This window comes from Musca autumnalis, unplaced genomic scaffold (assembly GCF_047663935.1).
Source record: "Musca autumnalis isolate F117 unplaced genomic scaffold, ASM4766393v1 scaffold_1, whole genome shotgun sequence".
Lineage (NCBI taxonomy): Eukaryota > Metazoa > Arthropoda > Insecta > Diptera > Muscidae > Musca > Musca autumnalis.
In genome coordinates, this window is record NW_027411644.1 from 164,527,987 (window position 1) to 164,541,332 (window position 13,346).

General features: G+C 32.4%; 1 protein-coding gene across 14 annotated transcripts in view; it reads right to left on the reverse strand.

The window, feature by feature from the left end:
- cpx (synaptic transmission protein complexin) overlaps positions 1-13,346 on the reverse strand; it is a 1,026,747-nt gene that overhangs the window by 645,182 nt on the left and 368,219 nt on the right. For all 14 annotated transcript variants that reach the window (XM_073958837.1, XM_073958849.1, XM_073958845.1 and 11 more), the window contains one exon: positions 624-652. The gene's annotated coding sequence lies outside the window, so the exon portion shown is untranslated. The remainder of the gene's footprint in view (positions 1-623; positions 653-13,346) is intronic.

The window sequence follows — 13,346 nt, forward strand, 5'->3', positions numbered from 1 at the left end:
CGAGGGTAAGGGCACCAAATGCAATAAAGGAAGAACCTTAGCACGCCAACTATTACGTTTTCTTTGATTTAATGAATGGGAGGCTATAAAATAGGAAGGTGCATATGTATGTATATTTATGTGTATATAAATACTAAAAACGATACAGTATTTAACTGTATATTAAATTGTGAAATGTTCTTCATATAACACACTAAGATAGAAAAATGGGATATACATTTAAGATTAAAGCATTACAAAAAAGCCTTTCCCTTGGAATAAAAACATTTTTGTGAATTTTTTCTGAGAATTACAGAGGAGATTGAAATATGTCCTTAATAATAAGTTATTGCTGGTACTGTTTGCGTGGCCTTATATAAAAGTTTGAAGTGGCACAAATAGTCATTATGTTGGCATTACACAGAAAATTAAAGCTAACGCTGAAAATTGTTTTGTTGTCCAGGCGTAGTTTCTGATTGTCAATTTCATGCCTTAACTTTTAAGAGTTATAGAGAAACCAAAATCCACCATTTAATCTCTCTGTTATGTTATTGTTTATTCATATTTGCCATATTCCCATAAAATATTTCCAATAAATCTTAAATACGTAAGAAGTAAAATAAATTGCCTGAGCTTTAACTTACCTTAATTTTACTTTAAAACTTGAAAGGATCTGAAAAGAGAGCAAAAAAATAAAATAATTGAATAAAATTACTTTTGAAAATGTATGTCATTTATTTTATCTTAACCCTAAAGAATACTATGGTATATCTTTTTCTTTACTCCCATTAACCAACAATAACACAAGACACCGAAAAATTTACATAATTTATTGACTTTTCATCTCAAAAGAAAAATTGAGGCAAATGAAAATGATAACAATGAAAAAAATCCATCAACTGTAAACAATTTCTCAAACTATGCCAAAAAAAACACAAACTCGGTTAACAATTTTATATTGAACCCTTTTCATTTTGGGCATTTGTAGGTTTAACTTCTTTTAAGAAGCATGAAAAAATGTAAATTTATTTTAAAACTTTTTCTGGGAATTTCCAGTAAGTAAAAGGAAAACCAGTAAGGAAAGGATCATAGTCGGGCGGGGCCGACTATATGATACCCTACACCACTGTGAATATGTAAAATATAGGAGAAATGTATCAATTTGAACTGATTTATATACATATATATACACATCCCAAATTTCATCAAAATTAGACAGAGCGGGCGAAAATATACATAGGAGCTATATCCAAATCTGAACCGATTTCGATATAAGTTGTTACACTTATTTCTAGACTAAATTCAGTCACACATTCCAAATTTCATCAAAATTGCACGTAAATAGCGTGTTTTCAGCAAATACGTCAAATCGGCCGAAAATATATTTGGGGGCTATATCCAAATATGAACCGATTTCGATGTAGTTTGGGACATTTATTTTGAGACCGAATTCAGTTACACATTCAAAATTTCATCAAAATCGGACGTATATAGCGTGTTTGGTGCAGCAAATACGCCAAATCGGCGGAAAAATATATGGGAGCTATATCCAAATCTGAACCGATTTCGATATAATTTGGTACATTTATTTATAGACCTAATAAATTTAAATGTCAAATTATAGCTACATCGGTCTGAAAATGTAGCTACAAACGTCAAAACACCGCAAATCGGGGGTACCGTTATATGGGGGCTATACCAAAACATGGACCTATGTCCACAAGTTTGGTTATATAAGTTTATTGACACTTAAGAACCCTAAGTGTCAAAATATAGCTAAATCGGTCTGAAAATGTAGCTAAAACTGTCAAAATACCGTAAATCGGGGGGTACCGTTATATGGGGGCTATACCGAAACGTGGACCTATGTCCACAACTTTTGTTATATAAGTTTATTGACATTTAAGAACCCTAAATGTCAAATTATAGCTACATCGGTCTGAAAATGTAGCTAAAAACGTCAAAATACTGCAAATCGGAGGGTACCGTTATATGGGGGCTATACCAAAACGTGGACCTATGTCCACAACTTTTGTTATATAAGTTTATTGACACTTAAGAACCCTAAATGTCAAATTATAGCTATATCGGTCTGAAAATGTAGCTAAAAACATCAAAACACCGTAAATCGGGGGGCACCGTTATATGGGGGCTATACCAAAACGGGGACCTATGTCCACAACTTTTGTTATATAAGTTTATTGAAACTTAAGAACCCTAAATGTTAAATTATAGCTACATCGGTCTGAAAATGTAGCTAAAAACGTCAAAATACCGTAAATTGGGGGGTACCGTTATATGGGGGCTATACCAAAACGTGGACCTATGTCCACAACTTTTGTTATATAAGTTTATTGATACTTAAGAACCCTAAATGTCAAGTAATAGCTAAATCGGTCTAAAAATGTAGCTAAAAACGTCAAAATACCGCAAATCGGGGGGGTACCGTTATATGGGGGCTATACCAAAACGTGGACCTATGTCCACAAGTTTTGTTATATATGTTTATTGACACTTAAGAACCCTAAATGTCAAATTATAGCCAAATCGGTCTGAAAATGTAGCTGAAAACGTCAAAATACCGCAAATCAAGGGGTACCGTTATATGGGGGCTATACCAAAACGTGGACCGATATATCCCATCTTCGAACTTGATCTTCCGACGGCTAAAAAAATGGTATTCCCCAATTTTCAGCGAAATCGGTCAACAAATGCGACCTGTATGTTGCGAACGGACGGACGGACGGACGGACGGACGGACATGCATAAATCGACTCAGAAAGTGATTCTATGTATATCCCTAGAAGGAACTATGGGTCTATCTCGCTTCCTTTTGTATGTTACATACAAATGCACTAACACATAATACCCCTTACCACATAGTGGTGTAGGGTATAAATACGCTTTTAACGCCGTCATAATAAATCCTATTGTTGCATTTGAGTGTCCAAAAGGGAAAATCATTTAAATTTTAATCTTTAAAATACCGAGAGAAGAAAAGCTAACGTCTACCCTTACAAATGGTTTTCGCATAAATACATAAACATATAATCTCTTAGGGTCCAATACAAAAACTACTCAAAAATAAATCACTGTCCATAAATGCTTAAAGATTAATGTATGGATTTTTCATTTTTGTATTTCCAATGAGGATATATGTGTTGACATTGACGATAAAATATCAGAGTTATTGCGAAACGCCATCCCAATTTTAATATTTTGAATTATTTTTTTAATGACAAATACCTCTGCTTCTCCCCTTTTTTTCTTCTGCAAAACTTTCAATCAGTGCCAAGTATGTACATTGTCGACAGTAGTTAACCATAGGTCATTTGGTTTAAAAGCTCTAGCCTTTGCTCACTTGTTTACGTTTGTAAATCATATCAACCTTCCTTCATTAATTAAATGTCCCAGACATTTAGTAAATAACAAATTTTCAAATTGATATAAAACCTAAGTAAACACCATCTACCATCTATCAAACTGAAAAGAAAAATGTCTCCTTTATGTTGTGTACATTATTCATTACCTCTTTAATTGAAGGCCAAAAAAATATTTATGGAGTGTCAACAAGCGAATTTCCAAATCTTCGCTCACTTATTTCTTCATGTATTCACGGTTTTCTCTTTTGAAATTTATTTGACCAATATATCCAATTAACTTTTTTGCAGAAATTTCGTACAGAGATATTTATTTCTTTCATTTTGTAATGAAAAAAACGATTTTTTTTAAGTAAACGAGAACATTTTCTTTATTTGTAATGAGATGTAAAGGTAAATAAATTTCGACACAAATGTAGTATAAATCATTCCTGAAAATAATTATAGAATGCACTTAAATTTTATTTGTTGGGATTTTAAAAGAAAATAATTATAGAATGCACTTAAATTTTATTTGTTGGGATTTTAAAAGAATTTCTAAATTAAAATTTGACCATCGCACAGTGCGAAATATGAGAACTTTAGCGGAACTTTACCAATATTCCTAAAATTTTGCAAAAATGTTGTTTGTATTAGTGGATAGTGTGTGGCTCAAATTAGGCCACATAGACCCGCGGTTTCCTGTAGCACTCATGTAACGGCGGCTGCCGTTTTTACGTTTCACATTAATTTTTTAATCGATTTTGCTGCAAATTGGTATATTGAGTTTTAAGCGGATAGAAAACTTATACAAAATATCTTCAATACAGGTTCGCGATTTGGTATAGCCCGCGGTGGAAGGGACATATTTTAAATGTTACAAACAGAGTTTCCAACGTATTAGGTTGTATTTTGGCATTTTATTTCAGAAAACCTCTGTACGAAATATTAGCAACGTAGGGTACCCCGACGGGTTCCCTCATATTAGGTATTTTAGGGTTAAAGACCAAAAATTGCAACCGATTTTGATGCAAAGGTAAATTTAAAGATGTTAGCGAATAAAAACCCTCCTCACACAAAAAATGTCAACATAGGCCCACTTCACTAAGGAGTAAAATGTCAATAATTTTTTGTTTTCATTTGTATCTATAATGTTTATTGGTCTATTCAGAAGGTCTGTACCATTAATTTTTAATGATATCTGAAGTTCAGGTTGGCACTGCTTTAGAATTTTTAACGTATAATAGTGTTTGCACCACAGCATCCAAAAATGATGCAATATATAAAAATCAACAACATCTACAGATCAAAACTATGAAAAAATTCGAGAGGTTTCTCAATTTAACACAAATCATAATTTGTTAGAATTAGTGAGTACATTTCATCAAAACACAGTCAACAATGGTGCTGATTGCCGCGTTTACCTTCCACTTTTGGAAAATGCAATTAAATGAAATTTCCTTAGTCATTTTAAAAACTCTTGAATATCTTCGAAGACAGCGCGTTTCTGTATCTGGTTTTTTATCTTTGCGCACAAAGGAGACCCTAATCTTTCCGATTATATACATCTTAATACTCACTTTTGAAATGTCCACGGAAAATAAAAAAAATAATTTTGAAAACTTCAAAAGAGCACTTCTTTCCGATTAAAATTGCATGAAAACAATAAGATTTGTTTGGTTTTTAAAGAGTACAATATCATAATTGTTTTGTAAAATATTAAGAAAAATAAATCATGGCATACTGATTTACCATTATGAATCGAAAATATATTTATTAGAAAAAAATGATTAACCAAAAGTGCAACTTTAAGTGCATTTTTAAGTCGTTTCGCGGAGTAAATCGCCAAACTAAGTATGGGCCATTGGCAGTCGAGTACTTAGCTAACGAATTCAATAAAAATTTTATTAATTTTATGTAGTTTCAAAATTCCCTAAAGTTTCACTAAACTTCCCATATTTCGCACTGTGCATCGTAACGATTACAACGTCCGACAGCCAAAATTTCACATGAACCGGACTATGTACGTCTGAAACTATAGAAAAAAGTTTTAGCTCTTGTCTTAAAAAACTAAAGGCCTCGACACATAAGAAGCATGGCATTCTTGCTGAAGTCATATCTGAAAAAAGACTAGAGGCCAAGTTCGACCTAATAAAAAGATTTCAGAATCACATTTGAATTAGGTCGAATTTGGTCTTTAGTCATTAACCAGATATGACTTAAGCAAGAATGTCATGCTTCTTATGTATCGAAGCCTTAATTCTGAACATAATCCACCAAACCACATCTTCAAGGTCAAATTTCCTTTATAATTTTTTTCTAGGGTTTTGGTTTACAGATAAGGACTCTTCATAGACAGTTCCAGAAAGCTGTTGACTGATATCTTTGCTATGTTATTGTTGCTGATTGTTCTTTGAATTTTGAGCGGTTTAGTATCTATGGACCAGAACTAGAGAAAAAAGATAAAAATTGGATCTGTTTTGATATTTTGACCTTGTAAGAACCTGTATATTGAGATCTAAGGAACATTTTTGTAGTTGGTTGTTTGCTTCAATTTTAATCAGTTTGATATCTGTAGACCTACCCCTAGAAAAAATTATAAAGGAAATTTGACCTTGACAATTTTGACCTTGCAGATGTGGTTTGGTGGATTTTATGGTTTCTGAATAAGTTCCGTAAGACAAGAGCTACAAATTACCTCCGAGAGTAAATTAAAATTCATAGCGCTTTAGAAGGCGTACGGAAATAAGGCCTCATGAAATAACACCCCAAACGGAAATGAAAATGGACCCCAATTTTTGGGGTGTTTTTTCGATTTGAAAAATGGCCCCAATATAAAAAATATTACATATATGCCCCAGAATGTCATTGGGCCAAAATGCATTTTTGAAAATGAGGTGCATTTGGCAAATGCAATATAACCCCAAACAGCGAAAATTCAATTAGTCCCCAAACTATCCATTTACGCCCCAAAAAATTTATTCACCTAAATTTGGGGTGTATTTTCAAAAAAAAAAAAAAACAGTTTTAAAGATATTCATTCAATAGTTTGTAATACGTAACTAATTGATGGTCATACTTTTTATAATTTTAACATATTGAAACTTCTACTCTCCATTTTTTAAATTCTGTTTGAATTGATTTTTTTTTTAAAAATATTTTCACTCTTTACAAAAATATTTTTACAGTTTTAGAAAATACAAAGTTTTTGTAAACCATTGCAAATACGTTAAAAAATCGAAAAGCGCCGCAGGCGAAAATATTTTTGAAAAAATCGCGCGATTTTTTACAAAAAATATTTTCACAATTTTAGAAAATACAAAGTTTTTCTAACAAACTGCAAATACTTTTATCAAAACGAAAAGCGCCACAAACAAAATAATTTTGAAAAATCGCAATTTGTTAGAAAAATTCTGTATTTTCTAAAATTGTGAAAATATTTTTGAAAAAGAAAAATAGCGCGATTTTTTTTACAAAAATATTTTCGCCTGCGGCGCTTTTCGATTTTTAAACGTATTTGCAATTGTTTACAAAAACTTTGTATTTTCTAAAATTGTGAAAATATTTTTGAAAAACTCGCCCAATTTTTTACAAAAACATATTCACAATTTTGGAATTACAATGTTTTTCTAAAAAATTGCAACTACTCTTATAAAATACAAAAGCATCGCAGGTGGAAATATTTTTGTAAAAAATCGCGCGATTTTTTTAAAAATATTTTCACAATTTTATGAAATACCGAATTTTTCTAACAAATTGCAAATATTTGTATAAAACTAAAAAGCGCCGCAGGCTAAATATTTTTGAAAAAATCGCGCGATTTTTTACAAAAAAAAAATGTACTATTGAAAAAGTGCAGAGTTTTTGTAAAGAAATGCAAATACATACTTAAAAAATTTCCCGATTTAATTTTTTTCACATTAAGAAATTAATATACTCGTATATACGACTGTGTCTTTGTCGGATACCATAGTCTGGTAAAATTTCTCCGAACTGCTACTGACAAATTCAGATATAATTTATTTTTAAATAATATTATGAAATCTAGAAGATTTTGTGGAGAATTCACTATTGTTTGACCTTCCCAAATATACAATTCCTTTTACATTCTAACCTCTCCTCTAAAATTTATAATAGTTCTTTGATCAATAAAAAGTAATGCAAAATTTCGAACAGCAAAAAATGGAACTTTAAAATTAAGAAGAAAATCGATGGGATTTATGTCCCCTTTTTTTATGGTTATGTCCGCTATGCTTCACGGACAAAACTCCCAACCAATTTTGAGAGTTATGTCCGTGGGGGTTACGTCCGGGCACCGTTTTTTATTGTCTGTTCTTAATAAAATGTATGAAATTACACCCTAATTTTTCTTAGTTTTCTCAATAATAATTTTCGAAAATTCAACCCAATTTGTTGTTTCTGATAAACACTCGATTGCATTTGGACCCTAAACATGTGCAAAAAGGCCACAATGAAATATGCTATTAGACCCCAATTTGATTTTCAAATTTTCGATTTACTTGTTGTCCCAGAAAGACGAAAATAGGCCCCAAAAATGTAGTTGTTGTTTTCCATATACCTGTTTGGGGCCTATTTTAATTTTTAATTTGGGGTGTTATTTCATGGGGCCTAATTTCTGTACGCCCTTTAGAAAATATAAGCATTGCAAAATGAAATGACAACAAGGCCTTAAATTTTTGGGGGTCCATAACCGGGAAAGGGGAAGTGATGGGAATGGGAAAAGCGTAACATCCCCCGTTTCCCCTCTGGAGGTGGTATACGGTAAGAATTGTTTTATGCTGTTAATACAAATGACATGAACAAAGGTCCCGATTATCTTATGATGCAAAAATAGGCCTGGGGGAAACAAAACAATCCACAAAACAACATAAAATCCAACCAATTTAGCGGATTAAAAAAAATCAAAATTTTTGTCTGAAAATTGGTAAAATTCTTAATATAGATCTTATAGCGTTCTTCCTAGAAGCACGTACGGCCAACGTAAGACAAATTTGGAAGAAGATTTCTTCATCTTGTCACTGATGTCAATTATGTTAATGTACGTTGTCAGATAACAGAGTTATACGATAATATATTCATAGAAACCCTATTCTAGGGCAGCTGTAGTCAGCGACCCAGCATTTATAGTCTGGGACTAGATGGTACCAGATTATAATACTGAATTATCTTAAACCCATGACCTACTTTGGAAAATTATTCCTGAGGTGGGCATCATGACTAAAACCTTAGATCAAATTTAAGTATATCATCGATTTGGCATTACAAAATACACTAATAAAATATGCTGCTAACTGGAATTCCACAACACACTAAAACACTATTTTTTAATGAAAATTAAGCTTATACCTCCTCCTTCATAATCCACTATAATATTTTGCTATACGTATTAGTTTCGCGATATTTTGAATATATTTACTTGCACTTAAAATATAGGCAGTACTCACAACACAAACTATTAGTCAAATGTTGCGACTTTTGAAGCTATTCATAAGAAGATTGCGTTCGAATGAAACAAAAACTAATATATTTTTAGAAAGGTCCATGTCATTGCTGTCTGTTTTGCCAGATGTTGTACCAAAATTTTGACATTCATTTTTTTATTTTTGTCCAATGGGTGGATCCATTGTGCTAGGGTACTAAATGATTTCCATTTGAAACAAAAACTAATATATTTTTAGAAAGGTCCATGTTATAGCTGCCAGATATTGTATCAAAATTTTCACATTCATTTTTTTATTTTTGTCCAATGGGTGGATCCATTGTGCTAGGGTACTAAATGATTTCCATTTGTTAGCACAATGGTAAAGAGTATCAGAAGGCCATGCTCGTAATAAAATATTTCATCCTTACATATTTTTATGGCAACATTCTTCTGAAAAGCACATAGAAAGATGTTTACTGTTACGATTACAACTTTGAATTGAGGTGTGTCAAAACGTCAATATATTAATTAAGATAATGCCCACATATTGTAATTTATGTTCGCTTACATTATTGCAATTATTTTGTTGTCCGTACAACCAATTGGCCAATAGGCCAATGTATAGGGCTATAAATCAAAGATATGCCAAGTTTGCGTGTACGAAGATTTAAGAACATCTCAGGGTGTTGCCCTTATCAGGGGTGATGTATTAAAATTTCTATTACCCTAAATAAAACATTTATACAAAATATCAGCCGTAGTTTAATGGTGACAGTTGTGACATGCAATATTTCACATTATTGGCCAAATCCATACATTAACTAGAAATATAGAGAACATAACACCACCACATTCACGAAATCCTTTAAATATCCTTTACAACTTAAAAGTGACTATTGGATAATAGAGACATTTTGTGACCAACCAATGCAAGAAGAATATGAAAGGAAATAAAAAAGACAAAATAGACATGAATAGTTGCTACATTATACCCTCATAAATCAGCTTTTAGTGTTGGTGTTAACGTGGCACACATTTGCTGTCTTGCAACATAATGCCCAACTTCTAAATTGAATAATGAAATTGCACTCATAAACCATGTCTAATGAAAATGTACACCACCATCACCATGGCAATGGTTTAGCTAGCCTTGCTTCTCTAGCTAACTGACTGGCTGGCTGAAACCACACACTGAAATGTGTCAGGGATGTTAAGGTGAGGAACAACAAAGAAAAAGCTGAAAGGTGAATATAAAGTGCAGGGGAGACTTTTGAGGATGCATAGGCTATTGAATCATGTGATGAAAGACACCTTTATTACAATTAAAATGATACTAACAATATTTTCATATATGAGACGTTGCAAAATAACCTGATTTATGGTTATATATTAGTTGTTGTGTTTTAACTATTGAGGAAGTATGCATTTTTAAAATCGGAATGTAAAATGGGAAAACTAATAAAGATGAGCAATTAATAAGAAGTAGACGTTGAAACGGATCAACATTATTTTGAATTATTTTATTTTACGTTTTCTTTTGTTTATCATAAATGAATTTCTCATGTGTACATATTTCATTTTATTATTACTTTACGTTTACGTTTCCAGTAACTTCATTCATTATTATATTAAGAATACAACTCACTCTTGAATTTAAATTTAACAGCTAAAAATACACCTCTGTAAATATATTTAATACTACTATTTTAAGCAACTATGTACTACTAAATTTTTATCATATATGACTAAACGACTTTGGCGCTTCTCAAAAATGAAGCTAAGTAGAATAAAATTCAATAAAGTCGTTCATTCCTCTTGAGCAACTTGAACTCTGTACATCAACCTCAGTGCTTCCTTAAGTAGTTGAAACTGATAGCAGAGCATCAACCGCAACATAGAGAGTGAATAAGTATTCTTTCAAAACCTAAACATTTGGTGTTTTATTGTATGTCCTCATACAACCTTCGCAAACGGCCTGTTACAACGTGCATTTTTTTCTGATGTGAAATTTAGTTTCTCGCAGTGATTGGTATTATATCATTAACATATTAACTTCTACCTTTAAGTCTATTGTTCATATAAACTGACTTCAATGCCTTAGTCTTGACTTGGATTTCGTCATGAAATTTCTCATATAGAATGATATTAAAACCAACATCCGAATAAAAAAAACCCTACCATGTCCTATTTCCGTTTTGCGACTGTACATTGTAACATTGCTGTCCTTGCACAACTATATGAAATATGTAATTTATGGTTATCTAAGAGCAGAAGGACAAGTCAGCATTTAACACATATGTCCGGATGTACATATATCTACATACATACCGCGGATGCTATAAAAATCGAAAGTACCGTTAAAAATAGTGTCAACCTATTTAATATGTTAAATGACTCTCTAGTGTTAGTAAATGAGTAAGTTAGCAGCTGACAGAGGTGATACCATTTGTGTCAATTTATTCAAAAGATTTGTTGCCAGAAGCTATATGAATTCGAATAGATTTAGAACATACATATTTTTGTGAAAATAGGTATATGGAAAAATGGGGCGCTTCCGCCGAATTTTTTGTTCAAAGTGTTATCATATTGCGGCGTAACAGTTTTTTCAAATATTATTTTTGGTAAAAATATATATTTATCTTGACTATAAGTTTTGATATATAAATCGTTATAATTTTTATTTTGAAATATTATCTTTGAGAATTTACCAAATCTCTAAAAAGTGGCAAAGCCACAAAAGCATGCAGAAATATAAAGTGGATGTTTTGTTGTGTGTTTATCTACAATTATGATAAGAATAGCTTTGGAGTGACAATTTTACTTCATTCCGATTTGTATTTTTTGGTATAACTCCCATAGGGCGGTACCTCCCTATATATGTAATTTTGATGATTTTAGCCGCATTATCCAACTGAAACGGCTGAAATTTGGCATTTAGTCTTCGTTGATGGTATAAAATATTCCGACAGAGAATTGTCGTCGCAAGTCCACTTTTTGATAGAAAGGTACCGCCCGATTTTGGTAATTTAAAAAATTTTAGCCGCATTATCCAACTGAAATGACTGAAATTTGGCATTTAGTCTTCGTTTGTGGTATACTTTTTGATATAGCCCCTATAGAACGGCCCCTCCCAATTTTGGGTATTTTTAAAATTTCACCCACATCATCCAACCGAAATGGCTGAAATCTGATTTGAATGTACATACGAGGGCGGTTCGGAAACTTCTTAGCCTATCAATGAAAGAGAATATTTAGTTTTTCAAAAATGTTTTTATTTTTCAATATAATCTCCTGAAACTTCAATACACATAGTCCAACGCTTTTCTAGCAATTCTATCCCTTGATTAAAATAGTTTTCCTCAAGGTCTTCAAAATTGTGGTTTACAACTGTAACTGCATCTTCATTTGAGGTAAAACGCTTGCCAGCAAGGATTTTTTAGATTTGGGAACAAGTAAAAGTCACTGGGAGCTAAATCAGGAGAATAAGGTGGGTGGTCAAGCAACTCGTACTTTAATTCGTTGATTTTAGCCATTGTTAAAACACTCTTGTGTGCTGGTGCGTTGTCTTGATGAAAAATTATTTTTTTTGTGTTGTAAGCCAGGACGATTTTCTCGAATTTGTACATTTAATTAACCCAAAAGGTTGCAATAGTACTCTGAATTTATTGTTTTACCCTTTTGCAAATAGTCAATCAATAAAATACCTTTGAAGTACCAAAAAACCGTTGCCATAAACTTACCAGCCGATTGAATTGTTTTTGCCTTCTTTGGGGCACTTCCTCCAGCTTCAGTCCATTGTTTGGATTGTTCTTTTGTCTCTGGAGTATAGTGGTGGATCCATGTCTCATCAACAGTTATGAAACGATGCTTAAAATCCATTTTATTTCGCTTAAAACTACCCAAACAAGCTGGAGAAATGTTCAATCTTATGCGTTTTTGATCGACTGTTAACAAATGCGGCACCCATCTTGCAGAAAGCTTTTTCATCTGTAGTTCTTCATGCAAAATTAAATGGACTCGATCATTTGAGATGCCCATGATATTAGCAATTTCACGCACTATTATTCGTCGATCATTTAATACCATATCATGCTCTTTGGCTACAATTTCTGTTGTTGTTGCTGTTTTGGACGTCCACTACGTGGTTCATCTTCAATGCTTGTACGACCAGGTTTAAATTCAGCCCAATTTTTTACTGTTGCATATGAAGGAGCACTTTCACCTAACACATTCACCATATCATTATGAATTTCTTGTCCCGATAAACCTTTTTTATGTAAATATTTAATGACAGCACGCATTTCTAATTTTTCCATTGTAAAAAAATTGCGGATGCGTCTTTTTTGAACACCTGTTTCTATATGAAGGATTTGCCAGATCGAAACAAAATTTAACATGTGTTCATAACAGAGATGGAAGTTTCCAAAACAGGCTAAGAAGTTTCCGAACTGCCCTCGTAATTTATAGTAGAGGGTATAATAAGAGTTCAAAATCACCCCTTCTGCACTTTTTAGGAATAACAAGTAAAAAAAAAAACAGTCGGCTTTGCCGACAGAGATATACCC